The sequence below is a fragment of the Palaemon carinicauda genome, chromosome 43, assembly GCF_036898095.1.
Source record: "Palaemon carinicauda isolate YSFRI2023 chromosome 43, ASM3689809v2, whole genome shotgun sequence".
Lineage (NCBI taxonomy): Eukaryota > Metazoa > Arthropoda > Malacostraca > Decapoda > Palaemonidae > Palaemon > Palaemon carinicauda.
The window spans coordinates 41506993-41523533 of NC_090767.1; positions in this window are offsets into that span (position 1 = coordinate 41506993).

Genomic DNA, 16541 nt, shown 5'->3' on the forward strand with positions numbered 1-16541 from the left:
TGTCTTCCATTCTTCGGTATTGGTTTAGATTGCAAAGACTCCCTAACTCTCTAGCCTTTCAGACTGCAAGCCTTTTAAGACACGCATCATACTTTGAGTTGCACCCAAAATCTCCTCAACCTTATGGCTTTCGGGTGAAACGATTATTAAATAGTCTGGATATGATTAGAAATAAGGTACTTCCATTCAAGGTATCATCAACGCCTCCATGGAAATTACCTGACATATCATTTTGTAAATACTTTATTGGAGTTAAGAAGAATATGACTGACTTAGAATCCAGGTCTCTTTTTATGGAACATGTCGAAGAACATAGGGGATCGACTTTTATATATACTGATGGCTCCAAATCTGATGCTGGCGTTGGATTTGGAGTACATAGTAATGATTTTAATTGTAGAGGTGCACTTCCTCTAACAGCTTCCATATTTACTGCCGAACTGTATGGCATATTAACCGCTATTGAGAAAATAGCTTTGGAAAAGGAGGGTAATTTTACAATTTTTAGTGATGCAAGGAGTGTTCTTCAAGCTTTAGAAGTTTTTAATTCTAGTAACCCTCTAGTTTTAAAGATTTTAGAATGGCTTTTTATTATTGGACGGAAAGGTATAACTGTTCGATTTTGTTGGGTTCCAGCACATGTAGGTGTGTCTGGGAATGAGAAGGCAGATTTACTGGCGAAGAATGCGGCATCCGAGTTGTTACCAAGGAGGTATCCCATTCCATGTAACGATCTCCTACCTTACATCAAGAAATTGGTTTGTGATAAATGGCAACAGCACTGGGACAGTCAAGACGGCAATAAAATGAGGGAAGTAACAAATATCATATCACCTTGGAGGTATAACATGATTCCCCGAAAATGGGAGACGACTCTTTGTCGTCTCCGTATTGGTCACACACGGTTGACACACGAGTTTCTGCTGAAGGGCCAACACCAACCGTATTGCGAGGACTGCTTAGTACCTTTAACAGTGAGGCATTTGTTGACCGAATGCCCTAATTTTACTAACCTAAGAAATAGATATCTGTTTGAGGCTCAAGGTGAGGATGGCAGGTTTATCCTTGCCAAGATTCTTGGACATGATGTGTCTTACTATGCGAGCGGAATTTTTAGATTTATTTCAGAAGCAGGTCTTCTGAAAACTATTTAACTATTTTAATGACTTCTTAATTTTTATGGTTTTAATCGAATTCTCTTTTAATTTTCATATACAGTAAATGGTATCGGCGTCAATGACCTTAGATGTCAGGATGCCAGAAAACTTTCAATCAATCAATCAATCAATCAATCTCCGTGGACCCCTTGGCAGTTAGGCCACCACAGTGTAATTTTATGGGTCGCGATCGAGTTTGACTACTGTCTCTCTCTCTCTCTCTCTCTCTCTCTCTCTCTCTCTCTCTCTCTCTCTCTCTCTCTCTCTCTTGAGGTCGTTCACCTTTTACTACGTTTTATCTTTACTACGTCTGAGTAGCTTCCTTCCCATGTGGGTGGGTTTGCTACGCCGTACATTTTGTTTCAATTAGTTTATGAATCTAATTGTATTTGTTGACTTTTCAGTTTTTGTAGAACGATTCCTTTCGGGGCTTTCGTTCTTCATTCAGTGAACATTCATATGTAAATTACATAATTATAATTGTTATAATTCTGTGTTTGTTACAACTCTCCTTCCGTGAGTGTAAGTGATTTTGAGGGCACGTGCCTGTTGTGTAATTCTTGTGTTCTTTTCCCTCGGGACTCCTCTTCGGAGTCTTCCCGGGGGAATGAATGTTAACTATTGATTTTTTTTTTTTTTCACAGTTACCGATCTAGTTTCGTTTCTGTAATGTGGCAATGAAGCAAGCTGTCTTGTTGGGGCCTGGGGAATCGGCTGTTGCTGCCTCCCCTATAGATCCTCTTCAGGGGCATGTCTCCTTCTCCTGGAAGTGCTCCTGTGACGACTGACAGCTCTCCAGTTCATTTTAGAACACTCAGGAGGCTCGCTTCCTTGGGTGGGTAACTTCCCTTCCGAGGGAAGTTTTTCCGTCCAGGCTTGAGTTTTTTCCCCTTTAGGGGGAACTCCTCTTGCCTCTTTTCGTGCGACTATGCTCTTGGTGCTGAGCGGTCGCACTTGCAGTTACGCTCAAGGGGCTGAGCAACTGCAGGAGCCCCTCTTCGGAGTATTGCTCTTTGACCTGTCTCTTCTACGAAGTGTTCCTCTTTCGTTCGCGATGGAGGACACTCATAGAGACTCCTCTTCGGAGGACTCCGTCTGCTGTTGTTGCTGTAGGCTCAATCCCCTTCGGGGGGCAGCTGAGCCCTAAGGTCTCTCCCGCGAGTGCTTCTCCCCCGAGGGGGAGTGCACCACAGAGACACCTCTTCGGAGGCCTCCGTCTGCTGTTGTTGCTGAAGCCTCTGTTCCCTTCGGGGGGCAGCTGATGCCACAGTCTCTCCTGCGATTGCTTCTCCCCTGGGGGGGAGTTCACCACAGAGACTCCTCTTCGGAGGACTCTTCTTGCTGTTGTTGCTGAAGGCTCAGTTTTCCTTTGGGGATAGCTGTTGCCTACGGTCTCTCCTGCTAATGACTCTTCCCCTCGGGGGAGGTCACGTTCAGAGTCTCCTCTTCGGAGGTCGGAGGGTGTTGCACCTGTCCGAGGTTGTCTTCATCTTTGTTCGACGTTCTACGCAGAGGACCCTCCTCGACGAGTACTGACCGTTGCTGCTGCTTCTCCAGATCTTCTAGTCTTCATCTCCGTTCCTGGACGCAGATGCGCAGTGGGTGCCAACACACCCCGTTTACAACGGGCACCTGTACCTTCGGGTCTAAGGGGCTATTCCACAATGTGGGTGTCCCTTAAGTGCCAGGTTTTTCCTGCGCGTCCCTGATCTCCTAGTAGTGCTAGCGCTCTCTTGCTGTGGACCACGATCTCCGGTAGCTGAGTTTCGCCGTAGATCTTCTTCCTGCTCGCTAGCGCTCATCTGTCCTTCTGGGTGCCAGCTCTCTTCAGTGCTCATCTGTCCTTCTGTGCGCCAGCTCTCTTCAGTTCACCAGCGCACATCTGCGCTCCCTTTCCTGCTACGCGCCATTGGGCGCCAACAGTTTTCCTGAACGCCCAGGATCGCCTGCTTGGCAGCTCGCATCAGCGCACTCTTTCCTGATGCACCTGCGCGCCTTTTGATTAGCGCGAGGCATGCTAACGTTCGCCCTCTCGCCCATGATCTATCAGACCTGGGCACAGGCAAGACGTCTTCCTGTCGCCTTCTCGCCGTCAACCTTCTCTAGTCTCTTACGCGTCAGCAATCTCCTATGCGCCTACGCGATTCTTCGCCTGCACGCTAGCGTTTTCAACGCACCACCGCTCGCCAACGCGCCATCGCTTGCCAACGCGCCAACGCTTGCCAACGCGCCATCGCTTGCCAAACGCGCCATCGCTTGCCAACACGCCTTCACTCGCGTTTGGGCCATCGCTCGCCAAGACGTGCCATCACTCGTCAACGCACCATCGCCCGCCTATGCGCCATCGGTCTCTCGGCTGCTTGCGCGCGCCCTCGCGACCACGCGCCCTCGCGACCACGCGCCCTCGCGACCACGCGCCCGTGCGACCACACGCCCACGCGACCACACGCCCTTGCGACCACACGCCCACGTGCCTGCGCACCCATGTTCGCCCGCGCGCGAACCAACGGTGTTCCACCGCGCGAGTGCCAGCGCGATTCCTGCCAGTAAGCCGTCGCTCGCCTACGAGTCATCGCTCGCCTGCGCACTATCGGATTCCGACCACCAGCTCTCACCCTTCCAACCACGCTCGCCCTCCTTCTGCGCTCCCTAGTGCACTTTCGTCTGCGCGCTTGCATGCCCGCGCACGGGCGCTTCCACGTTCGGCCACGCGCGAACCATTGATTTACCATCGCGCGAGCTCCATGGCGATTGCGACCGCGATTCCCGTCGGAGTTTCGCAACAAGGGCAACCTGGCGAGTCTTCTGGAGCGCATATTTCCAGAACACGGTCTTCACCACGTAAACGCAGAACATGGCACGTGCAAGAGCAGGAATAATTTTCAGGGAGGTCTGAGCAACATTCTTCTTTCCAGAACCTGGTTTAGCCCTTCCTCCTCACCATTCCCTGGAAGGGTCTTGCCAGGGAGTTTTTTCTTTTGAGATTTCTCCGTCGGGCAGGGGGTGACTGGTTTAGCCCTTCCTCTTCACCATTTTGTGGAAGGGGCTTACCAGGCCTTTCCCTCCCCGGTTGCGACCCGAGGTACAAGGAAGCTCCAGGAAGATCATGGGTACTTTCCTTCTCTCGGGCTCAAGCACCTTTGCGTTCCGTCGCCAAGTTTCGAACTTGCGGGCAAACTCGATGTTGGAGCATCTAGACGCAGTGACCGAGGGCTTCCTCTCCGGAGTCCCACCCGTGGATGTCAACAAGCTCTTCCATCCTTGGGTAGAGCTTGTTTGAACCCAAGGACAGAGAAATGGACAGCTGTTGTGCGGAGGAAGTCGAATTCTGTTTTCACTCCTCCAAGGCGCTTACTTCCAGACCCTGCGAGCCTCCGACGCCTCTTCATTCGGCCTCGTCAGCCTAGGTTATCGGAACCGGCTACGGCGGCTAAGACAAGGTGTACAATAGCAGTCCCCTCCTGTTAGGGACAGATAGGACGGGAAGTTCTTCCGGGGAGGCATAATCCTAGAGGGAGCGGCAGAGTTCACAAACTCTAGGATTGGCTACCCCCCTTGCCTAAGGTTACTTGTCCGGATAACAGCTTCCCGATGCTGATTCCTTCACGATCTCCGCTTTCAGCCAAGGATATCGTGCCTCGCTCTTAGCACCTCTCCTCCACTGTTAGCGAATCCAGTATCGCTGAGCCTCTATGCCATGGGTCGGCAAGAGGTTTGCCCGTTGGGCAGAAGGAGCCATGCTTTAGGAGAAGGTCCTCCATAGGGTCGTCGACGGCTTCCCCCCCGGCTTCTTCAGTCGATCCTTTCTTGTAGGAAAGCATCTGACGGGAGTTCCGTCGTCGACCTCTCAGCTCTGATCAAGTTTGTCGAACAAACTTCGTCCAGCGTGGAACAGCAGAGTCGATCAGACTGGTAACGAGACCTTAAGACTCCTTATGCCCTGGATCGGAAGGATGGGTACTTCCAGGTCCCATTCCATCCATTCTAACTGCCTTCTTGATTTTGATTGGAGGACATTAGATGATTGGCATACTAGTGATCATGCACCAATCATTATAAACACCAACAAGGGTCCACCTTTGCAAAGATCGCCACGTTGGAATCAAGACAAGGCAGACTGGGTTAAATTTTCCGAGCTAAGTGAAATCGAAGGGAGAGCAGAACAGTTTGAAAGTATTGATGATGCTATAGACCTGCTGAATGGAACTCTTCATACAGCAGGAGTCAATTCAATTCCCAAAACAACAGGGTTATTCAAACGACGACCAGTCCCGTGGTAGTCTTCAGAACTAACTGCACTCCACAGAGCCACAAGAAGATCTCTAACACGATTGTGTAGACTCCGAACTGATGAGAATTTAATTATGTACAAGAAATGTAGAGCACAGTTCCGTCGTGCCATGAAAGAAGCAAGGCGCCAGTCATGGATGTCTTTTGTTTCCTCCATTAACAGTAGAACACCAGCATCTTCTGTGTGGAGGAAAGTAAAAAAGATAGCTGGCAAATTCACCCCCAACCCACCACCAGTGTTGAAGGTGAATGGCCAGTATGTAACTGAAGCAAATGAAGTTAGCAATGCCTTGGCTAATCATTTTTCAAATGTATCCAGCAAGTGTGAAGGAGCCCCTGGTCACCAGTATAGGAGCACTGAAGAAAATAAAATTTTAAATTTTGCAACAAGAAGGGAAGAGTCGTATAATTCTCCTTTCACTGAAAGAGAATTTGATTCCGCACTTGCTCATTGCAACGATACAGCCCCTGGACCCGATGGAATTCCATATGCAATGATTAAACATGTACATTTTAATACAAAGCTATTTATTTTAAGCATTATTAATAGAATATGGCATGATCATAGTTACCCAAGTGTTTGGGAACTAGCCATTATTTTAGCCTTTTTAAAACCCGGTAAAGACAAGTTTTTAGCAGCAAACTATCGTCCTATTGCATTGACATCTTGTTTATGTAAAATTATGGAGAAGATGGTCAATGCAAGGCTGATATGGTACCTTGAAAAGAAAGGTATTTTATCACCGATTCAATGTGGATTCCGAAAAATGCACTCAACGACTGATGTGTTGATACGACTAGAGTCTTCTATTTGTGAAGCCTTTGCTTCCAAACAGCACCATGTTACAGTATTTTTTGACCTTGAAAAGGCATATGATACCACATGGAGATATGGTATTCTTAAAACCATTCATGAATTGGGATTGAGAGGAGAGCTGCCACTATTTATTCAGGCATTTCTTTCACGTAGAGTTTTTCAAGTGAGAGTGGGGGAAAGTCTATCAGAGAGTAAGTGCCAGGAAGAAGGAGTTCCTCAGGGTAGTGTGCTGAGTGTAACCCTTTTTGCACTAGCAATTAATGGGATATCCTCAGCCATTCCCCAGGATGTTCTCTCAACACTATTTGTGGATGATCTCTCAATATCATTTGCTGGCACTAGAATGGCAATGGTTGAGAGAAAAATCCAACTCTCTATTGATAAAATTATCCAGTGGGCTGACATGAATGGATTTAAGTTCTCGACAAGTAAAACTACCATTGTCCATTTTTGTCGTATCCGGGGAGTACATCCAGACCCGGATATATACATTAAAGGTCAACGGATACCATGTGTATCGGAAACCAAATTTTTAGGTTTGATATTTGACTGTAGACTTACATGGGTTTCTCACCTAAAAGCGCTAAAAGCTAAATGTGTTGAAGCTCTGAATATCTTAAAAGTATTGTCCCATACATCATGGGGGGCAGACCGCAATACTATTTTAAAATTATACAAGGCCTTGATTTTTTCCAAAATTAGTTATGGTTGTGAGGTATATTCTTCAGCCACCCCAAGCCGGTTAAAAATATTAGACTCGATACATCATGCAGGTATTAGATTATCTACTGGAGCTTTTAAAACCTCGCCTATCCCAAGTCTCCTTGTTGATGCTGGAGAGTTACCTCTAGACCTTTACCGAATGTCTTCCATTCTTCGGTATTGGTTTAGATTGCAAAGACTCCCTAGCTCTCTAGCCTTTCAGACTGCAAGCCTTGTAAGACACGCATCATACTTTGAGTTGCACCCAAAATCTCCTCAACCTTATGGCTTTCCGGTGAAACGATTTTTAAATAGTCTGGATATAATTAGAAATAAGGTACTTCCATTCAAGGTATCATCAACGCCTCCATGGAAATTACCTGACATATCATTTTGTAAATACTTTATTGGAGTTAAGAAGAATATGACTGACTTAGAATCCAGGTCTCTTTTTATGGAACATGTCGAAGAACATAGGGGATCGACTTTTATATATATACTGATGGCTCCAAATCTGATGCTGGCGTTGGATTTGGAGTACATAGTAATGATTTTAATTGTAGAGGTGCACTTCCTCTAACAGCTTCCATATTTACTGCCGAACTGTATGGCATATTAACCGCTATTGAGAAAATAGCTTTGGAAAAGGAGGGTAATTTTACAATTTTTAGTGATGCAAGGAGTGTTCTTCAAGCTTTAGAAGTTTTTAATTCTAGTAACCCTCTAGTTTTAAAGATTTTAGAATGGCTTTTTATTATTGGACGGAAAGGTATAACTGTTCGATTTTGTTGGGTTCCAGCACATGTAGGTGTGTCTGGGAATGAGAAGGCAGATTTACTGGCGAAGAATGCGGCATCCGAGTTGTTACCAAGGAGGTATCCCATTCCATGTAACGATCTCCTACCTTACATCAAGAAATTGGTTTGTGATAAATGGCAACAGCACTGGGACAGTCAAGACAGCAATAAAATGAGGGAAGTAACAAATATCATATCACCTTGGAGGTATAACATGATTCCCCGAAAATGGGAGACGACTCTTTGTCGTCTCCGTATTGGTCACACACGGTTGACACACGAGTTTCTGCTGAAGGGCCAACACCAACCGTATTGCGAGGACTGCTTAGTACCTTTAACAGTGAGGCATTTGTTGACCGAATGCCCTAATTTTACTAACCTAAGAAATAGATATCTGTTTGAGGCTCAAGGTGAGGATGGCAGGTTTATCCTTGCCAAGATTCTTGGACATGATGTGTCTTACTATGCGAGCGGAATTTTTAGATTTATTTCAGAAGCAGGTCTTCTGAAAACTATTTAACTATTTTAATGACTTCTTAATTTTTATGGTTTTAATCGAATTCTCTTTTAATTTTCATATACAGTAAATGGTATCGGCGTCAATGACCTTAGATGTCAGGATGCCAGAAAACTTTCAATCAATCAATCAATCCCCCCCGGCTTCTTCAGTCGATCCTTTCTTGTAGGAAAGCATCTGACGGGAGTTCCGTCGTCGACCTCTCAGCTCTGATCAAGTTTGTCGAACAAACTTCGTCCAGCGTGGAACAGCAGAGTCGATCAGACTGGTAACGAGACCTTAAGACTCCTTATGCCCTGGATTGGAAGGATGGGTACTTCCATGTCCCATTCCTTCCATCTTCTAGGAAGCACTTGGAATTCAGCCTAGACTACAGATGTTCCTGCTTAAGATGCTGTGTGGCGATCCCGCCGCAGCATCGCAGGTTTTCACCAGAGAACTCTCCCTGCTTTCCTCATGGCCGCTCAGGAGCAGGCTTCCGCCTCCTTCGCTTTTTGGAGGTCTGGCCAACTCCGGTAGTCTCGGGTTCGACCTTCTTCAACACCGGGACAAGCTTCCGGGACTTTATCAAGAGTGAGGGATCATGGTAATTTGCTAGGAATCTTCTCTACTTCTGCCTCAACATCTGGAATATCTAGCCATGATATTGACTCCTTCTCCAAGCCTTCCCATCAGTTGACTTTGGCGAGGCTGAGGAGAGTCGCAGAACCTTTTCTCAGTCAAGGAGAGCTTTCAGCCCTATCTTGGAACGTTTCCTGGGTCTCCTTTCCTCATTGACCCGTCTACGTCCCGAACGGGCGCCTCAGGGTAAGTTCCCTGATAGGCGGCCCAAGTTCCGCTGGAATCAAAGCAACGATTAACCGGACTTTCTGGCCCCTATGGGACCAGCGGAACGATTAGACCTGCAATGGGTGTTGACCTGTGGAACCTCTTTCTTGGGAGTGGATATTCTCGTCCTTTCCCAGCATTTGATGCTGTTCTCGGACTCGTCAAAGAAAAGGGGGGGGTGGGGGGTGGGGGAGGTTCCGGTTCAGGCCTATGGTCAGGACCTGAAGGGTACCTCCTCATCATTCAGGTAGGCTTAGAGGCCATAGTCTGGCCCTTCTATAGATCCTGCCGACTCGCTCCGTGCGCAACAACTCCATGGTACTGGCGTATTCAAACCAGCAGGGAGGTACATTTTCATACATTCGCATCTTGCAGTAGGGATACTGAGATGATCCGAAGTCTGCTCGATACCGCTATCGGCTTGCTCATTCCGGGCAGGGGAATGTTCTCTCCGACAATCTGAGCAGAGCCTCACAGATAGAGAGCACCTGGGGGTTTTTGACCTCTAGTAACCAGCAAGTTCTGGCCTGGGGGACCTGATCATGACAGCCTGGAACTTCAAGCTTCCTCTGTACTTCCCCCCAGTCTCAGACCCCAACACTCTTTGGCAAGATGCTTTCCGGTGACGGTGGGACAGCATCGACGCCTACGTCTTCCCACCATTGTTGTCTGTTGAGGAGGGGTCTCAACGAGACCAGGTTGTCTGTCAACCTTTCGATGGCCCTGAGAGCTACGCTGCAACTATACGCAGTACGGTTTCCGGACCTTCTGCATCCCCTACTCAAACAACCACACTACAACATCTTTCACAAGTAGTAGCATCGCTTCGGCTTCACGCCTGGTGACACTACGCCGCCTCCTCACAAAGAGACAACCTGCAACAGGCACGGAGCGTAGGTCGCGTCACCTGCGATAGTTATCCGCAGGGGTCTACCAGGCGAAGTGGAGAGTCTTCTGTGGTTGGTGTCGTGGGAGAGGTACCTCTTCCCTTGAGGCCTCTACTCCAGCAATAACGGAGTTATTGCTTATCGGCGGGAGGAACTCTTTTCCGCTCTCGGTGGTGAAGCCTATCGCTCAGCCTTTCCCTGGCCTTCAGGCTGAAAGGAATGGGATTTTTCCTTCCCGCTAGATCTTTCTTCTCTCATGCGAAGCTACGAACGTACCTGCCCCCAGTCGGAGTGAGACCTCCTCCATGGAGCATGGTTCGGACTCTCAAGTCCCTTAAGAGATCTTCTTACGAACCATTACGTCAGGCCTCTGATCGTATTCCGTCTTGGAGGACGGTGCTCCTGCTCACTCTGGCCTCGGCCAGAGTGTAAGCAATCTTCATGGTCTCGTACGACTCCGCCCTTTCAAGAGAGTAGGGGGAGGTAACATTCAGGTTCGCTCCTGAGTTGTTTTCTAGACTCAAAATCTTGGAGTCCCGGACCTTCGGTTCGACTCCTTCAAGATTTCGAGTCTCCGTTCTGTATCAGATGACCCAGACCTTCTCCGTCTTGCCAGTAAAGGAACCGAGGGGTTATATTTGAGAACAGCTGCAGTTTGTCCTCACGTGCAAGCCCGGTTTGGGAGCACAGAAGGACACGGGAGAGTCACCAGTATGCCTTTTCAGCTCGGACTCATGGGCATTCATCTCGACCTGAATCCAGACCCTCCCCCGTCACGTCGCCCTACAGCACGATGTCGGATACATCGCAACGTCCCTCGCCTTTCAAGAAGAACTACTCTGTGACGCAGGTGCTATAAGCTGGAGTCTGGAAGCGTCTAATGACCTTTCGCAGCCCACTTCCTGCAGGACGTGACCCACAGGAGTATCGATACGTTTCTATCTCTCTGTGGTGGCTACACAACAGCTGGTCTAACCTCAGGCTCCGTTTTGGACAGGTAGCAGAAGGTTGAGGGCATTGTTACCAGGTTTTAGACTGCATGGACGAAAGAAGTATGTCTGGCCCTTACTTCTTTCTTCATCGTCCCCTCTACTGGGGAAACAGCATCCTGGTCTCTGCATAGCTGACCTCAAACCTCTGCAGGTAAACCATGCTTCCTTGTGTTCCAAGTATTGAAATACTGTCGCGTCCCCCATACCCTGACGAGGTGGTATTGGGAACGTCCTAACCCAGAGTTCCTTCTGGAACTACAGGTCAACTGCCTAGGACGGGTCACACTTTCTTCCTTGACACACAAGCTTTTGTAGGCCACACGTTTCCTTGCGGAGCAAGGAACTTGTGAGGTGCAGGGACTCCTTTTCTCGAGTGCGGCTAACTCAGATTCTGAGTCCCCGGGTAAGCCAAAGCCAGTATGGCTGGGGACTTTCCACCCTTCCTAAGGGGTAAGTCACCCTATATAAATAGCGTGGTTTGTATTTCGGTTACGGAACAAATGACAAATTCGGAGATAATTTGTATTTTTCCTAACCATACAAACCTTAGCTATTTACACATATTTGCCCGCCAGCCCTGTCCCCCAAGTCAAGTCCTACCTCTAAGTGAAGTGAGACATTTCACCGGTGTGTGAGGGGGGGAGGGGTAGCAAGCTACCCCTCCCTTACCCCTGCTGACTAGCGCGGGGTAGTAAACCCTCGTTAAAATCTAATGGCTCGTCAATTTTAGCTACGCCGAAAGTAAACCCAATGTAAATAGCTAAGGTTTGTATGGTTAGGAAAAATACAAATTATCTCCGAATTTGTCATATTAGGGAAAATACAGAGTGGAATAACTCTCGTACGTAGAACCGGAGTCAGTGGATCCTAACACTAACTCCACCACTTGTAGAATATTAATACTGAAGGGTAATCTTTGGTGTTCCGATGATCTAGGATACATCAGAATGTTGAAGGAATATTTCACCTTAACATTTTTTAATCGGCCTCAAAAATGGACTGTGAAAGGATACACAGAGTATGTTGGAAATTTCATACTACTGTATCATTATATACTGTAGTTTTCTAACTGCTGTATTGTTATACTGCAGGAATACTGGCTACTGTATTGTCTTATACTGTAGTTTTGCCGGTATGCTACATGGTTAGGCTAGTACCTGGCAGCACTAGCCGACAGAGAGAGAGAAAGAATGGAGAGAAGAACTACCATATTACTAAAATTTAGTACAATAATTAGGGTTGTAGGGACTACTGTCTCTACTGCCTTCTTTCCAGAATGAGGATTCAAATGGAAGGGGGAGAGAATGTATTAATTCTAGCTTCCTTCCAGCCACAATATCTGTTGCCATCTGCACTGCCGGTTACAGAGTTTGTGGATGGCAGTGCAAGAGAGGACTGAAGAATACTCAAAGTTGTAATGGGCCTTCCACTGTCAGCCATTATGGCCGGCTCAACCTTTCCCGGAGCTTTGCTTTCGTTAGGGAGATGGTCGAAGCAGCAACCTAACCGTCTTTGTAGGAGCTCGGCCGGTAACACAGTAAGCCCGACAAGCTGGGTGATTGTAGAATACCGGCCTCAGGAATTGTGACGGCTAAGCCGTCACTAAAGGACAGAAGGGGAAGGGAAAGGGTCTTATATTTTATAGAGAAAGGTGGCAGCAGTTATGCCTCCTACTTTCGGCTGTAAATCAAGGAAACATAGTTTCCTATACCGGCGCTGTCTTGGGCGGCAGAGGAATAACGATTCCCTAGCCTGAAACATTGTCGGATATAAGACATGTCTTCTAGTCCACAAGGGAAAAAGGTGGCGGCAATTATGCTATCCACTTTTGGTTGTGGACTAGGGAAGCCGAACTTCCTATGTCGACAATGGTGAGATCGGCAGGGGGATGACTATTCCCCCGACGGTAGCGCTGTCAACATCAAGACAGAATACCATGAGTTACTGTCGTATTTCAAAGCCGGGATACTCACCGGCAAAGAAGATCGACAGAAAACACTATTCCAGTCAAGCCAGAGTACACTACTCAATGGCTATGACAGAAGATAGGGTTGTCGCCTGGGCTGGCGCCACTCAGGGGGAAGGAAGGGTTTATCCTTATTTCTCTGAAAGAGAAGCGTATCGAATTATGCTAGTAATTCTACGAGGTATCTATATCTCCGACCGAATTAATAAAAAGGTTAAACGGGGGATAATGTAACTAAAGTATAGTAAAACGCGTTAGGCTAGCCTAACGCGAGTTGGGAGTTGGGATCTTGGCTACGCTAGTACCACCGAGGCCCTATTGTAAATGATAGAAACGTTTATTTGGAAGAGGAAATATTACCTGTGTAAATCTTATTTGTTCCGTAACTGACATACAAACCACGCTATTTAATAGGGGTATTACTTTCGGCGTAGCTGAAATGATGAGCCATTAGAATTTTAACGAGGGTTTACTACCCCATCGCTAGTTAGCGGGGGTAGGGGAGGGTAGCTTGCTACCCCCCCCCCTCACACACACCTGTGCTTGAGCTCACTTTGCTCTCAGGTCGGATGGTAGACGGATGTGTCCTCTCTCATCCTCGCCTCGCTTTTGGCAGCCATTAATGCTTTTTTACTTTTTCTTTGACAGGTTTGAGTGTGAAGTTGGCCTCTGCGATTATGCGCACCTGTGTTGGATTACCCAACCGCCTGCCCCTGCGGAACATTCTTGTCGGCGGTCGAGACAGACCCTCACACCCTTTGCCCTTACTGTAAAGGCCAACGGTGTGATAGTGGTAATAAGTGTGGTGAGTGTAGGTTAGTGGTCTACTTCCCAGTGGGAGAGGTTTTTTCGGCGACGTAAGAAGTCCAGGCGGGATATTTCTCCTTCTAAGTTTTCTTTGAAAGGAGAAAATCCCAAGGACTCTTCTTCCGTTGCCCAAATCTCCTCCGAAGCTCCCGCTCAATCGGTCTCTTTCGAGAGACCGTCGAGTGGTAGCGTAGACCATGGTTCTGTTTCCCAAACTCGGGCTTCGAGAGATGGCATTGCCTCCCCTAGCGAGGCAGCTCCACCTCTCCCACCGGGGGAGGATTTATCTCTAACTAATTTGTTTCAGCTTTGGTCTTCCTTGGGGCTCGAGGGTTCGCCCTCCAAGAAAGCTCTACTAGACATCATCCGATCGGGGGCCGCTGTCAAGCAATCGCCGACTTTGTCAGAGGTTGATCCTCTGTCAATTGTCGACGTTGTGGTGTCAGAGGTATCCAATGCGGTATCTCCTAATAACTCTGCCTCTCCACATCCCGCAGTAGCTGAAGGCTTAGTTTCTCCAATTCCTGCTCAACCTACGAGGGAGAAACTAAGTCCAAAAGTTTCTCCTGCCGGTGATTCTCCCCCTTGGGGGAGTTCACTTACAGAGACTCCTCTTTGGAGGACTGCTGAAGGTCAGCTTGCTGATCCTACGGCCCCAAGAGGGCGCATCCGTCGCAAGGCTCGCCTTCCTTTTCGCCGGAGAGGCCTTCCTTCACCTTATAAAGCGGTGAGGAGGCACCTCTTTGGTTCATCATCGTCTTTGCAGTCCTCCGCAGGGGAGCCTCATCAGCGTTCACCGACTGTTCCTGCTATGGTACTGGACCTCTCTGCGGATCGTTCGCGATCCCCTTCGGTGGAAGGTCGTCCTTTCAAAGGGCACGCTGACCTTCCACCCGACAGACCTGCCGTCGCCGTTCCTGGCAGCTGATGCGCTTTACGCGCCAACGAATCCTGTCTATCCTGATAGTCAGGCACCGGTCCTTATTACGGGCAACAAGTGCGTATGCGCCATCGCGCGCATACATCCCTTACGCGCCATGACGGTCATGCACGCCAACGGTCTCCTGTGCGCAAGGCTTTGCCTGAGGTAGCGCGCCATCAACCTCCTGCACGCCAACAGTCCCCTGCGCGCCAGCGCTCTCCTACGCGTCAGCGCTCCCCAACGCGCCAACGCTCTCTTGCACGCCAGCGCTCTCCAACGCGCCAGCGATCTCCCACGCGCCAGCGCTCTCCCGCGCGCCAGCGCCCACGCACTTCCATTTCTCCTGCGCGCCCACGATCATCGGATCTAGGAGCTGTAGGGAAGTCAAGGACTTCACCTACACACCAGCGCTCGCCAACGCGCCGCTTGCTGTCTCCCACGCGCCATCCCTCGCCAGCACGCATTTGCGCACGTTCACCTGCTCGCGCTCACGAGGATACGCGCGCGCCCCGTGCACCCACGCCCATCCTCTCCAGCAGTTATGCGCCGCCATCTTGACGCGCGCCCGCAAGATGCACGCCCACACACACAAGTTCTGACTGCGCGCCTGCGCGCAAGGGATATCTCTCCTGCACGCGCCCCCCTATGACATCTTCTGGAGCGCGCGAACTCTCGCCCGCACGCCCACGGGTCCAACATCCTGAACTTGCGTGCTCACGCACGCGCGAACATTCACCCGCACGCGCGAACATTCACCCGCGCGCGCGAGAGCGCATAACCAGCCTTATGTGCGCGCGCACGGACGCGTATCAGCAGTCCCTCGAGCGCGACCCCTTGTATTCCCCATCGCCCGAGCACCAACACGCTCCCCCGCGCGAGCGCTAATGCCCTCCCACGCGCGAGTCTGCAGGACAACGCACGGCAAGGTCGCCATCGCCACATTCCCCTCCCCGCAAGCGCAGAACAGCACGCTCGGTGGTGGAAGGGAAGCTTCCAGAAAGGTCCAAGAACATTTCTTCTTCTTCTTCTTTTCAGGTGAACCACCCTATGGAAACTCCTCCCAGGGATCTATCGATCCCTGTCCCTCCAGAGGGAGTGTCTGACAGCGCAGCCGTCAGCCAACAGCCATGGTTCGGGGCACTAATCAGAGCGGTTACACAGGCTTTCAAGCCTGTTCTCTCTGAATTGGGCCACAAATCCTTGGCTGCGTCTACCCCTCTGAAGAGAAAAAGCGGAGTTTCAGACGCGGTGACTTCTCCGAGAACTAAGCTGTCTCCTCGTAAGCCCTCGAGGCAGGTTCCCTCCCCCCCAGACTTTTTCTCCCTCCCTGTCGGACGAGGATTTCCCGTCCTCAAGGGAGTCATGTGAGGTGAGACGTTCCCCCATCGCACCAATGAGGGAAACCCCACCTCGCGTTGAAAAGTCTTCCCGGGTAGGGGCAGAGAAGAACTTGCCTCCGTCTTTGTTGGAGTCCTGCATCCTTCCCAGGAAGGAGTCAAAGGACTCGAAGACAGTGCCAAAATTCTCGACGAGACTTAGGACTGAGCCAGCTAGTCACTCGGAGAACATCCGCAATTCTCCCCAAGAAGAGCCTTTGGGGACAGGAGACTTCGCTGCAAGTCTGACATCTGGAGGAGAACTACAGAAGTCAGAACATGCATTTTGACAGGTTCTGACTCTTATGAGGACTCTCAATGGGTTTGCCAACCCAGAAATTCACTCTCGAGAGGGCAAAGACACGGTCTTGGACCGAGTATTTGGAATTCAAAAACCTTCTAAGGCCAGTGCGGCTCTGTCCTGGTCTCAGGGGGTTAAGAGTACCAGGGACAAGATCGCGGTCCAGCTCTCTGTGTTAGCCT